Source organism: Rutilus rutilus (genome assembly GCF_951802725.1).
Source record: "Rutilus rutilus genome assembly, chromosome: 1".
Classification (NCBI taxonomy): Eukaryota; Metazoa; Chordata; class Actinopteri; order Cypriniformes; family Leuciscidae; genus Rutilus; species Rutilus rutilus.
This window is the reverse complement of record NC_140209.1, coordinates 63,616,017-63,629,138: the sequence shown is the minus strand read 5'-3', so window position 1 is coordinate 63,629,138 and position 13,122 is coordinate 63,616,017. Positions and strand designations below refer to the sequence as shown.

The 13,122-nt window shown below is 37.2% G+C and overlaps 1 protein-coding gene across 1 annotated transcript in view; it reads right to left on the bottom strand.

The window, feature by feature from the left end:
• LOC311295338 (uncharacterized protein) overlaps positions 1 to 12,904 on the bottom strand; it is a 51,532-nt gene extending 38,628 nt beyond the window's left edge. The window contains exon 1 of the mRNA XM_084416657.1: positions 12,825 to 12,904. The gene's annotated coding sequence lies outside the window, so the exon portion shown is untranslated. The remainder of the gene's footprint in view (positions 1 to 12,824) is intronic.
• Positions 12,905 to 13,122: the final 218 nt, after the last annotated feature.

The following is a 13,122-nucleotide window of genomic DNA, read 5'->3' as shown; positions in this document are numbered from 1 at the left end:
TGTGAAGTAGAATTAGATGGATATGAACTGTTCACTACCAATCGGATAAATAAAAGAGGTGGAGGCGTTGCACTATACATAGATACAGATCTGGGGTTTAAAATGATTAATAGTGAGTCAACCACCATAGATGATGTTTTGGAGTGTATAACATGTGAAATTATTGTAGAAAAATCTAAAAATATTGTTGTTAGTTGTGTGTACAGAACACCTGGATCATGTCTAGACATCTTCAATAAAAAAATGGACAGTCTTTTTAGTAATTTAAATAAGGTTCATATTGTGTGTGGTGACTTCAATATTAATCTTCTGAACCCTCAGAAAAATGTGAAAACAACAGATTTTATTAATACTATGTATAGCAACACTCTTTTTCCCCTTATTGTTAAGCCAACCAGAATTACTACGGACACATACACATTAATAGATAATATTTTTACTAATCAATTAGCAAGTCAAATTACTGCTGGAGTACTCATTAATGATATCACTTACCATCTTCCTATTTTTAGTATTTTTAAACAATTACAAAATAATACAACCAAAACAAATGATTTCAAAGTCGTAAGACATAGAACACCTGAAGCTATTGCTGCTCTCAAGGGTGACTTATGTGCCCAAACTTGGGAAGAAGTGTATGCAACTCCTGACCCTGATAGGGCATACAATGCCTTCCTACTTACCCTTATACAGTTGTATGACCAGCACTGTCCGCGTAAGAAATATTACATTAAAAACAAAAATAGCCAGGATAAGCCATGGCTTACTAAGGGCATAGCTAAGGCCTGCAAGAGAAAACAACAGCTCTATAGAGTTTATTTAAAGCAAAGGACTAAACAAACTGAAGAAAGGTATAAAATGTATAAAAATAAGTTAACTCAAATAATAAGATTGAATAAAAAAGCGTACTATCACAGTTTGCTGGAGCAGAACAAGAATGATATCCAAGGTACCTGGAGGGTTTTGAATGGCATTATCAGGAATGGGAGAAAAAAGGAAGAATATCCAAATTACTTCACAGTGAATAATTCAATCATCAGTGAAAAAAAGGAAATTGCTAATGCATTTAATAGCTTTTTTGTCAGTATTGGGCCTAAGTTAGCCAATGGAATTGTGCAATCAAACAATGCAAAAGAATTTGAAGAAATTAATATTAAAAATAATCTAAACTCACTTTTCATTGAAAGTGTTAGTGAGAGAGAAATCATTGAAATTGTACATTCCATCAAGACTAAGAGAACAACAGATATATTTGACATAGATATGGTCCTTGTGAAAGATATCATTGATTGTATTGTTAGTCCTTTCATGTATATATGTAATCAGTCTTTTTTAATGGGTATCTTTCCGAGTAAAATGAAAACTGCCAAAGTAATACCTATTTTTAAAAGTGGAGATAAGCAACAGTTGACTAATTATAGACCGATTTCAATACTCTCGCAGTTTTCAAAAATATTGGAAAAGCTATTTGTGAAACGACTTGATAGCTTTATAGACAAGCATAACTTGTTAAGTGAACATCAGTACGGTTTTAGATCCAATAGGTCCACTTCAATGGCAGTCACAGAATTAGTAGAACAGATATCAACATCTATCGAGAACAGTGAGTATGCTGTTGGTGTCTTTATTGACCTTAGCAAGGCCTTTGACACAATAGACCATTCATTGCTTTTAAATAAATTAGAAAGGTATGGTGTCAGGGGCTTAGCACATGCTTGGCTACAAAGTTATCTAAGTGACCGAAATCAGTATGTACATATTAATAGTATCAGTTCAATGGAGGCAAAAATAACCCACGGTGTTCCTCAGGGCTCCGTTTTGGGACCTAAACTATTTATTATGTACATTAATGAAATTAGTGAAGTCCTCAACAAATTGCAATGTATCCTATTTGCTGATGATACCAGTTTGTACGGTTCGGGAAAAGATCTTGAGCTGCTTTTGAACTCAGTAGAAACCGAACTTAAGATACTCAAAAAATGGTTTGAAGTAAATAAACTTTCCATAAATCTGCATAAAACTAAATATATTGTATTTGGAAACAAGGTAGTAAACAAACTTTGTCGACTCAAAATTGGGGAGGTAGAAATTGAAAGGGTGTATGTAACAAAGTTTTTGGGAATTAACATTGATGATAAGTTAAATTGGAAAGCGCATATAAATATACTAAAGACTAAAATTTCTAAACTTATTGCTATACTGTGTAAAATAAAAACCTTGGTGAATCAAAATGCATTATATATACTGTACAATTCCCTTATCCTTCCATACCTTAGCTATTGTGTGGAAATATGGGGGAATACTTATAAAACTAATATACAACCCATTTTCTTATTGCAGAAGAAAGCAATTAGAGTGATTAGTTATGCAGAATACCTTGCTCCAACAAATCCACTTTTTATTAGATTAAATATATTAAAATTTCATGATCTTGTTGATGTTTACACAGCAGTTGTGATGTACAAAGCTCACAATCTCATGCTTCCTCACTGTTTACAAGAGATGTTTCAAACTAGAGAATCTAGATACAGCCTTAGAGGAATTGATCTGTTTCAAAAACCCATGGCGAAGAGTAATACTAAGAGGAGGTGTTTATCAGTTAAAGGAGTTGATCTATGGAACGGTCTTCTTATTCAACTTAAGGGCTCTAAAACTATTAATGCATTCAAGAAAATGTATAAGTTAAACATTATGGAAAAGTATAGAACACTTGAATGAAGAACATTAGAAAAGAAGTTGAAAGAGGATGCATAATATAATTTTGATTGTGAAGTTTAAGGTCTGTGCTTACATGTTACCATCGTTGGTATTATAGAAACTGTATAATTGTGTCATCTTGGGACATAGTGTCTCAGTTGTAAAAGGGGTTAGGCAAAATAAGTCTTGACTTCAGCCTAAATCCCTTCGGTCAGACATTATTTAGCATTTAAATTCCTAATGTACACATTTTGTATTTTTCTTTTTCTTTCTAATGTACACATTTTGTTTTTTTTCTTTCTTTGTATTTTTTTTTTTTTTTTTGTATTATGTACAGGATCTTTGAATAACATGTGACCTAATGATTTAAATGTTTATAATGACCGAAGAAATAAATTACTAAATTACTAAATTACTACTAAAAAATTACATCCCAAGTCTCCCGGAAAGTTCCGGGAGTCTCCCGCATATTGATAGCGGCTCCCTGATACCCGCAAATGAGTTAAAATCTCCCGGAATCTAGAGCGAGCGAGCCAGAGCGCGCGTGCACAGCAGAGAGGGAGAGGGAGCGAGAGACCTTGCCTGTGTGCGCACGTAAGATGATCTGATTGGCCTGTTTCGGTAAATCAACCAATCAATTGTCAGTGTGGGCGTGTTTCATCTCTTCTCCCGAACCAAATTATTAGGCTTGTTTGAGATGCGCCTTGCCTCGCCTGAAATGAATGAGAGAGTAGGCGGCTGCAGTGAGGAGGAGGAGTGAAAAAAGCGCAGGCAAGCCGGACAGTCTCTCTTCTTGCAGTGGATCTGACACCTGTGAGATCAAAGATGGATATCGCGGGATTCACGGGATTCACGCTCGTGCACAGTGTTGCTAATAAACTGGATGGAATTTAAGTTCTGTTGCTTTTATATGAAAATAAATATAATGAACAAGACACCCTAAGTAGCCTACTTATTTAATTCCATTCCAAATACATGTTTATCAGTCTTTTTTCCTTAATACAGACATAGGCCTATGTGGTTTTTGTTTTGTTTTTTTAAATAAAAATTACATTGCATAACCCATAGAGATCGCATGTCAGATAGTTTGGGAATATTCACACATAACGTTAGCATCAAGATGTTAGGTCTGGCAACTCTCCATAAACAGGGCTCAATCCGAGGGGCGGGATAAACGGTTGTCTCTAAAAATCCCTCTGCACGCAATAGGATAGCGCTACAACCAATCAGAGCAGCAAGCGGAGCTAATCGGTGAATCTCTCTATGGCTCTGATCGGTATATTAAACTATTTTAGTATGCAGTCGGCAAAACTCCGAACACATCTTCCTTTTTTAAAAATGACTGAAGTGCCGTTCTTTGCTCTTTTCTCAAAGAAAAACTTAACCGCAAGTCCTCCAGTGTCGCGGCCAAAGCCGATTCAAAAGACCGCTGTTCGCCAGCAACCGCCATTCTTTGTTTTCATAATGTCGTCATTATGTTAAGCCCGCCCCACCAACTCTATACACGACGTGATTGGCCTGACCCAATTTAGGTTTTTGCAGCAAAAAGGTCTATGGAGAGTTAGACTACCCTGGCTGCAAAATACTTGCGTCTAGATTTCTAGCCTAACATAACGTATACACATAACATGATATCAGAGTTTTAAAATCAAACATTTTAAATGAGAACAATACATCACGGTTGTTTAAACCAATGAGCATTAAGCTGTGTCGTCAGTAAGTCGTTTTTTTTACATACGTCAGCATGACATCAGAGCAAGGCGGACCGCACTTGCATTTCTAACCGGCATGCATCTCGCGCTGATCACCGGTGATCGGTTCTGTGCAGATTTTGCTCATCTCAAACAAGCCTAATCAGTGTAGGGAGCGCCATGGCAAAGGGAGAGTGCCACAAAAAAACATGCAAAAAACGAAACTATAAGATACATTTTACGGCAGACTACATGAAAGTGTACCCCTGTCTTATAAGAGTAAAACATAATGATAGTTTTGGCACACTGTACAGTTTGTAACAGTGACTTCAGCATTGCCCATGGCGGGTTAAATGATTGTAAAAGACACCTCCAGTAGTGACTGACACAGATTAATCTAGCACCTATACTGACATAACTGTGACACAAAATCCTAAATAAATAGCCTAATTTTGTGATATTTTTAAATATCAATTAAACGCATTAAAGTCAGTAATTTTTTTTTAAATGTGTTTTTTGTGTCACGTCTGTATTTGATTGGTATGCCACTGAATGTTTTGTAATACCAGTGCTACTTTATGTGGTTTATCTCACAAAGTCACAAACTGCCTAAATGACCTGTTAAGCTGCAACCCCACTTTTGAAAAATCCCCAGAAATGGCATACCCAAACTGAAACAGATACAGTTTATGAACCCTTTGTACTAAAAGCACAAGTATGATCTCATTTGAAAGCTGACACCTGGCAGTTTATTGTAAATGTAGAATTAATTATTGTCATAATAACAAACATTGTTATAAATAGCTTCAAAGTTTTGTAAAGTTATTAGAAATTATTTTTTATGAAACATCCTCATGAAAATAAAATTGAAGTTGGCACTGTAGCAATCTAGAAATGCACTACAGCTAAAGCCACGTCTAAACATTTTATGTTTAAAATCTGAAGATAATAAGTCCAAAACTCTGTATTTAGTTAAATGTTTTTGAAGACCATGTCAAATGACTTTATTTTGATTTGACGCTTAAATGCTACTGATGTTTATTGTCATCTTCTAACCATCTATCCAGTATATTGTCTCTATTGTTTTGTGGTGCAAACGATCCCCATTCAGTCTCAGTCTCTCCTGCACACATTCACACCTCTCCAGCCTGGTTATAGCTCTAAATATGCATTTCTTTTTTCTGCATTATAGTTACTAACGACTGGCTATTCACAGGCTATTCATATGGTTTCAGTCCCTAATTTCTTTTCTCAAAAGTCACCTCACATTTTAAACTGTATCAAAAGCATTTCTTGAATAAAGAAACATTTCAGTAAGCATTCAAAAAAATCACAAAAGTATAACTGCTAGTGGCAGGTGCACCTAGGGCTAGCTAGCATGTTAGCTTAGCACACCATCAATACACGGCAATTTATGAGATTAAAACCATGTTTGTGCTCCAAACTTACTTTATAACGCAAGTCGAGTATTTTAAATAATCTTCTGTGATCTAATTTGGCTTCAGATAAAAAAATCAGACAGAAAATATACTATACATAGTTCCCACAGGCCAATTAATGTCACGTGACCTCCCCGGAGACGCCATCTTTGAGGGCAAAAGCTGCTGTGTTTACAATGTTTTACCATACTGTCTATGAGTTTTACAAGCAAATTTCGAATATTTCTTTCCATTTATAATGTTACGAAAATCATGAAGAGACAAAGTGACAGAGATTATAAAGAGACTCTATTAACACAAGACAGAGAGAGGTACAATGCGAAAATTTCAGTCATAAATGGTGTGGATCCGTATGCGCTAACAAAGGAAGCACTGATTATGCAGCTTTGCCTCATACAGTATTATCATGTGTATCATTATCTGGTATTGGCTAGGAGTTTTAATACATGTGAGCAATTCCGAGCCTGGAAATATGTGCATGAATATGAATGTACACGGTATGAAAATAAATAAAACTCGCGTGCAAATTAATTAATGTAATGCGGAACTACTTTATACGCGGGTTCTTTAGGGACATAATCTGAGATTGCCGTGCTGGAATGTGTGTGTGTGAGAGTGAGAGAGTCGCGGGCGCGATCGAACAGTGGAAACAATGTTGTTTTTGTATGTTTTTAATATCTCGTCATTTTGTTCATACAGGACATAATTCAAACTGCAAAGTGTTAACTTATATTTGTGTACACTCGCAATAAAAAACAACAAATTCTTGCGTGTTTTGAGGGAGTTTCTTTCCTGTTTATCCTCGCCAGCCATAACCTCCGTCGTTGTTCTGACAAAAGCTTAGTCTTCTCACATTCACGAAGTCTAATGACGGGTATACTGTAAAATCCAAATTTAACTGAACCTCCGACACGATTTAAACATCCATTGACCCAGCAGGAGATCACCATTTTCACTTTTTATCACGAAATTAACTCGCTTCAGCTTCTTCTACTATTGTTCTGCCCACAGAAATGGCGCCGGGTCGGCAAATGCTAAAAAACTAAATTTAACTGAACCTCCGGCACGATTGGAACATCCATTGACCCAGCAGGAGATGACCATTTTCACTTTTTAATCACAAAATTTCCGTTTCAGCTTCTTCTTCTCATGTTCTGCATTGTAAGAATGTTGTGTTCTGCCCTCAGAAATGGCGCTGGGTCGGCAAATGCCCGTATGTTGTGACGTCATGTGGGAACTATCAGAGCCCGTCTACGGAGAGCCTTGGCACTCCCTATTCAGCCCCATTGTATTGATTTTGGTTGCAGTTCCATTAGAATTCCACTGGGGGTGATCGCGAGCGAGTGCAGACTGAATGGGAGTCAATGGGGCTATACGGCTAAATGTGTCTCTTTCACCCGATTGCCGTTGAGAAATCTCAGATTTTATTGTAGGCTTTGCAAGTTCAACATAGGTTATAGGTCGAAAGTTGAATGAACGAGCACTTATTTCTTTTCGATTTCTTACAGGTTGAGTTGTTGTTGCCCATAACACGCTAGCATTCTGCTAATGACGTCAGCATTCTGACGTCATTGACATTTTAAAAGACTTTTTAAACCAAATAAGTGGCTCTAAAAAATCTAACACCCAGCAATGTGTAATTTCTTTGCATCTCCTTTCGAATACAACATTCAAATTACTAGACAAAAAATTATATCCTGAGAAAAGTGGATTTTGAGAGTTTTTCGCCATAGACCTCCATTCATTCTGCACTCGCGAGCGAGCGCCCCCGCATGGACAGAGACGTGTTACTGCAACCAATCCAGAACCCGGAAGTAAGCAGAGAGTGCCAATTCTCTTCCTATTAGACATTCTCTGGAACTATGTATTGGTACAGTATTCTGCACAATGATAGTCTATATAGATTAGCATTACATTATAAATATAATCTATTATTATGAAAATACCTGGCATGGCTTGAAAAACACAGGTAACTCAAATATCATTGCAATCATGTTTATTGTCTTCAAAACATCTTTATCTGCATGTTACAGCGCGATCTCTGTAGCTTTGTGCGTATCAGTGACGTCCTGGAATGTCACATGATCATGGCTCTTCTTCATGTTCTATATATGGACTATTATTGTGCATGTAGCGCCCTCAGGCTATTGGTATGAATTGAAAACACAGCATCAGAGTACCAAACGCTCATAAAGATTACATCGACGCATTTGGGTATAAATTCAATAAATATTATTCCTGTCTATAGAAATATGATGTAAATCTATGAGAATCTATCAATATTTCTCCAAATCTGCACAGTTTTGAGCTAAAGCCCTGAGGGACGTTGTTTTGTGTATCGCTGTCATGACGACAGCACAGAGTTTTTTATGAATGGGAGCGGCTGACGCGCATAATTCATATTAAAGGTATCGACTCATTTTTTCATTTCATAACTCCTGACACAAATTAAGACATAACTGTCACTATGAGTTTCTCAGAATACAATAGTGGTCAAATACTGAAACTTGAGTATTATCTTTTTAATTATGTATAGTTTGTCAAGGTATTAAAAATAAATCTGATAGTAATTTTGAATTAAATAAATAAAAAACGCTTCAGTGCTTGGGCGCACTGGAAACGGTTAACAGGTCTATGCTGACCAGCTCCTCGGGTTTGGGTTGCTCCCCCTCACCCGCGAAATCTGGGAAACGGAAGTGCAACACCCGCCGACTCACTCCGCTCTGGCAAAACTCCGTGCTCCATCAAGTGTTTATGAATTTCCTCTTTAATCTCCTGTTTCACTAGCCTGACGTCGTCATACTCAGATTCTAGTCAGAATGTGAGTCTGATACTTCTCCATAGAGATTTGATTATGGGGTGTGTCTCAACCAAACCAGGAAAAAAAAAAACCTCTGCACTCAATTGGATAGACCTACAACCAATCAGAGCAACGGAGTAAATGACGTGTTCTTCATTCATATTTTCAACCAACAAAATGTCGCGGCTCTCTGTTCCTCTTTTAAAATGAATGCACTGTCGATATCTTCTATACGCGATGGCGGAATCTACACATGATGTTTCATAAACAAAGTTCGGGAGGAGCACATACAAATAATCAATCCAATATCAACTTGTCATCAAACAATACCATGTCTAACGTTACCCTATCTATCAGCATGAGGAAGCATATTCACTCTGTCAACTTACCTAACACTCCTTGACAGTTTTTCAGCATCCCTCCACCACCCCGAATCCTCACTCTTGTCTTGTTCTCTCACAACCAGGAATACGGGGGAGTATGGCTACCGAGCCCACAGCCCTCTCCTCGGACAGTACGTCATATAGCCTACGCATTTATTCTATCGACTTATTTGTGTGAAATCTTATATAGGCCCTACGCATTTATTCTATCTGACTTATTTGTAAATGTGAACTCGTGAAATCTCAATTCTCCAGCAGCAGTCGTCTTTGTTGTAAACTAATTCAAATCAAGCGCTCTTTGGTGACGTGGATGATTACGTTGCCGTTGCTCATCTGTCCATCATCGTATAAAGCCCGCCCTGACAATTTGATTGGTCCGAACAATTTTTGTTCGGGCATAATAGCTCCTCAACGGAGCGAGTCCAGACCGAACTTCCCGACCAAAAAATGTTGTGGGCGGGGTTCGGGCTGGCACCCAGGCTACTGTTTCACTGCACCACGAGGAACTGTGATCTGATAAAAATCCGCAATCGTGAACAGATCATTTTTACGGCAAATATCTAACTGACATTCCGAATTCCCTCCCCCTCAAAGTGAAAACCACTAGCCAAGCAACAATATACAAAGCAAATTTCATGAGTTTTTATTTCTCTTCTTTTTCTCTAACACGCAGTGACGAAACTCCAATGGGTTTTTGCAATAAAATAATTTTTAAGACGAGCCCCCAATTTCTGTTACGACCGCTAGGGGTCAGCCGCAACAGGAAAAGGAAGAGAGTCACACTACCAGAGAGATGACGTGTAATATGAATTTTATTGACCATGAAGGGTTAGCGTCAGGGGCAGACAGGGCCAAAATAACAAACAAAACAATCTTATTTTTAGAACCTAAATGACCTTAAACAAAAGAAAGAAATGAAAATACAGTTCAACTTACCTAACTCCCTTACCCATAAACAAAGTGAAAAAGCAATACAAATAAAATGGCGTCTAACCCCCTACATCCCTTAATCTGGTAACAATGTATACAAGAATATTTACACGCTTATTTAAAAAGCATCAGGTTGACAAGTTAGAATTGGGATCCAAGGAGTAGTAAACAGGCAATAGTCAGATATAGGAGAAAACCAGAAGTAGTTACATTCAACAAACACTCACAGTTTCACTAAACACTTAGTCTTTGGCACGACACTTCAATCACAGTTGCACTAAACACTATCTCTCTGGCACGACACTCTTAATTAAATAATGCTAAAACGAACAAAGCTGAAGAGAAGTACAATTAAATGGTACGACCGCAAAGCACAAAGGCATAAAGCACAAAGTCAGCGAGGCTCAAAGGCAACCATGGTGTGTCAGGGGTGGTCCTTATATCCAGGTCAGGTGCATAGCTGGTCCAATCACAGTCTTCCACAAATTAACAGAGGTAACGCCCATCTGAAACACAAGCTTGTCTACCCACAGAGAGAGAGAGAGAGCAAGACACACCCACACACAAGGACAATTGATACAAACACACAAAATATCTCAGGGTCCTAACACTGCCCATTCTAGGAAAGATCGACATGAAATAAATCTATCATAGGTCACTATGAATAACGCCTTAACAGTCGCGTCTGTTACTGTAAACCTTTATTTTTGCGTGATGCTGCACAGACGCATGCCAGTAGGTGTCAGTATAAGTGAGTGTAACACTGACAAACACAATTCATTAGTTTGGTCCACTCCATTGCGTATCTTGAAATACGCCCCCTTTCACGTCTCATTTACAGAGAGAGAGAGAGATTGATCCGTTACAGTGAATATCTCTGAGCAGATAATTACAAATAATTGTCCATGGATGAAAAGGTAGAAGAAAAGAAAAGGTGGAGCTGAAAAGTTACACGTTAAAAAAGAATCAGTTTAATGTCACATGATAGCCTAATAGTATGCCATGAGGATTCGTGTTAATGCAAAATAGTTTCAATCTTGATTCAGGAGTTGTATAGCTGAGTGGTGCAGCCTGAGTAGTGTATCTTACACTGCACCAAGATGATACCCCCTGACTAGCTGATTTGCTGTCTTGATAGTTTTATATTAATAATGTTGTAAGTCTTAATGTTTTTCTGTTTGTTTCCCTTTGTTTTACAAATATGACCTAATATATGTTGTGTTACTTAAAATATAATAAAATAAATTATTTTTGTATTGTGTGATATTTTTATGCTATAAGTGGTGTTAAATATTATTCTGCACATTATTTAGCCAATGTGTTATGATGTGGGATGTGGTGGGCTGCTGTGGGCCAGAAAGTCCAGGGCCACTTTTTGATCCCAGTCCGCCCCTGCATGCCACTATCCACTGGCACATGCCAATGAAGACCGGATGTGCCAATACGCATAGTGACGTGCCATTGGCTTCTGTGTGTCAGATGCCACGTCACTTAATGTTAACACTGCTACTGCCAATTTGGTGGAGGATTTTTCTTTAGCTGCTACATTGCACTGTCACTTCTGGTACAGATTCATTGACCTTTTGTGATATGTTTTGATTTTAGTCAATTTAATAAAAATAAAAAAAAGTATTTAAATTGTATTTAATTAGTACAATCAATGTATAGTATAGGATTCTGAATTAAAACAGTGTAATGTTTCTCCACAAATATTATCAGAAATATACGGAGCCCCCAGGGGTCAGGCGAAAATTGTTGAAATAATATAAACCTGGATTGAAAGATATGAGCTAAAAAACAGACCACAACCCTCTCAGCTCAACACCACAATCTGTTGATTTCTTCGTCCGTTTCAAAGATGAAATCATGACCCTATGATGATAGTAACCATAACTGACACATGGGAGTAATATAATTTAAATGTTTTCAATTCCACCTTGGGGCTCTGAAGAACTGCTTGTGAATAAATGGTTGATATTGTAAATTTACATCTTAATACATCAAAGATGTGTATTAGAATGGATAGTGTTGTATACTTTGTTTTCAACCCGACTGTAATTGAACTGTAAAGTGAAAATCTTGTACATGATTTATTTTGTATTCAGTTTTCAGTGTTTTTGCTTTTATTTATACAGGATAGTACAGAGAGCGGACAAGAAGTGAAGAGGGAGCAAGAGGAAGCGATGGCATCGGAAAGGACCTCGAGCTGGGACTCTGTCATTCTGACATTTTATAGAGAATTTGAAAACTTTTTCTACTGTTACTGTACATTTTAAATATTAAATGTTGTATTTAATTTAAGGTTTACTAAATTGAGCAAAAACTGTCTTTAAATATTCCATTTAGATTTGTACTTCTACAGGTTTTAGCATTACATCGAAAACACTGCAAGTTATCCAGTGCAACTGCAAACTATGTTGTAATTTAATGTAAAATTGTATTCTCCCATGTTGAAAGGAAAGACAAAAAAAGTGAAACAACGTCATGATATCAACGTTGATTCAATTAGCAAAATCGAAACTCAAAACTCAATTCAACGTTGATTCAACCTTGGTCCCTGATGAATCAACGTTGAAATACGGCTGAGGGCCCTGTTCCAATATCCTAAGGATCAAGTAATGATCAAGTGTGTAAGACTGTCCTAGGTCTGACTCTGATAAATGTCAAAGTCCTTAATGCACTCTAGATCCATACTGCTTGAAAAAAAATATATATATGATTACTATTTTCAACCAATAAATGGGTGTTACTGCTTCCGTGAATTATGAGGAAAACAACGATCAACTCGTGTTTAATCAAACTGGCCGTGTGTTTGAGTTCAACAAACATGTTTAGATGTAATGCTCCGTATTAATACAGATTTGAAACGATTTAACGAACTTACCGTGAGCTGTGAAGACATTTCTCTTTTTGAATCTTCTGAAATGGCGTCGACAGTCATATAGTGGCTCGCCTGATTACTGTGCTTTCGGTTTCGTCATGATTCAGGTGAGTTCTGCTAAAACAAGCTCCGCCCCTAACTCAACTGAACATGATGACGTGCGATCTACTACACGGGAGTGACAATTAAAAATTACATTAAGGAAATATTTTCAATTTATCAATAGGAAAAATGTTAGTGAATATATAACTTTTAAAACTATTCAACTTTAAAAAAAAAAATGTAGGCCTATGCATACAAA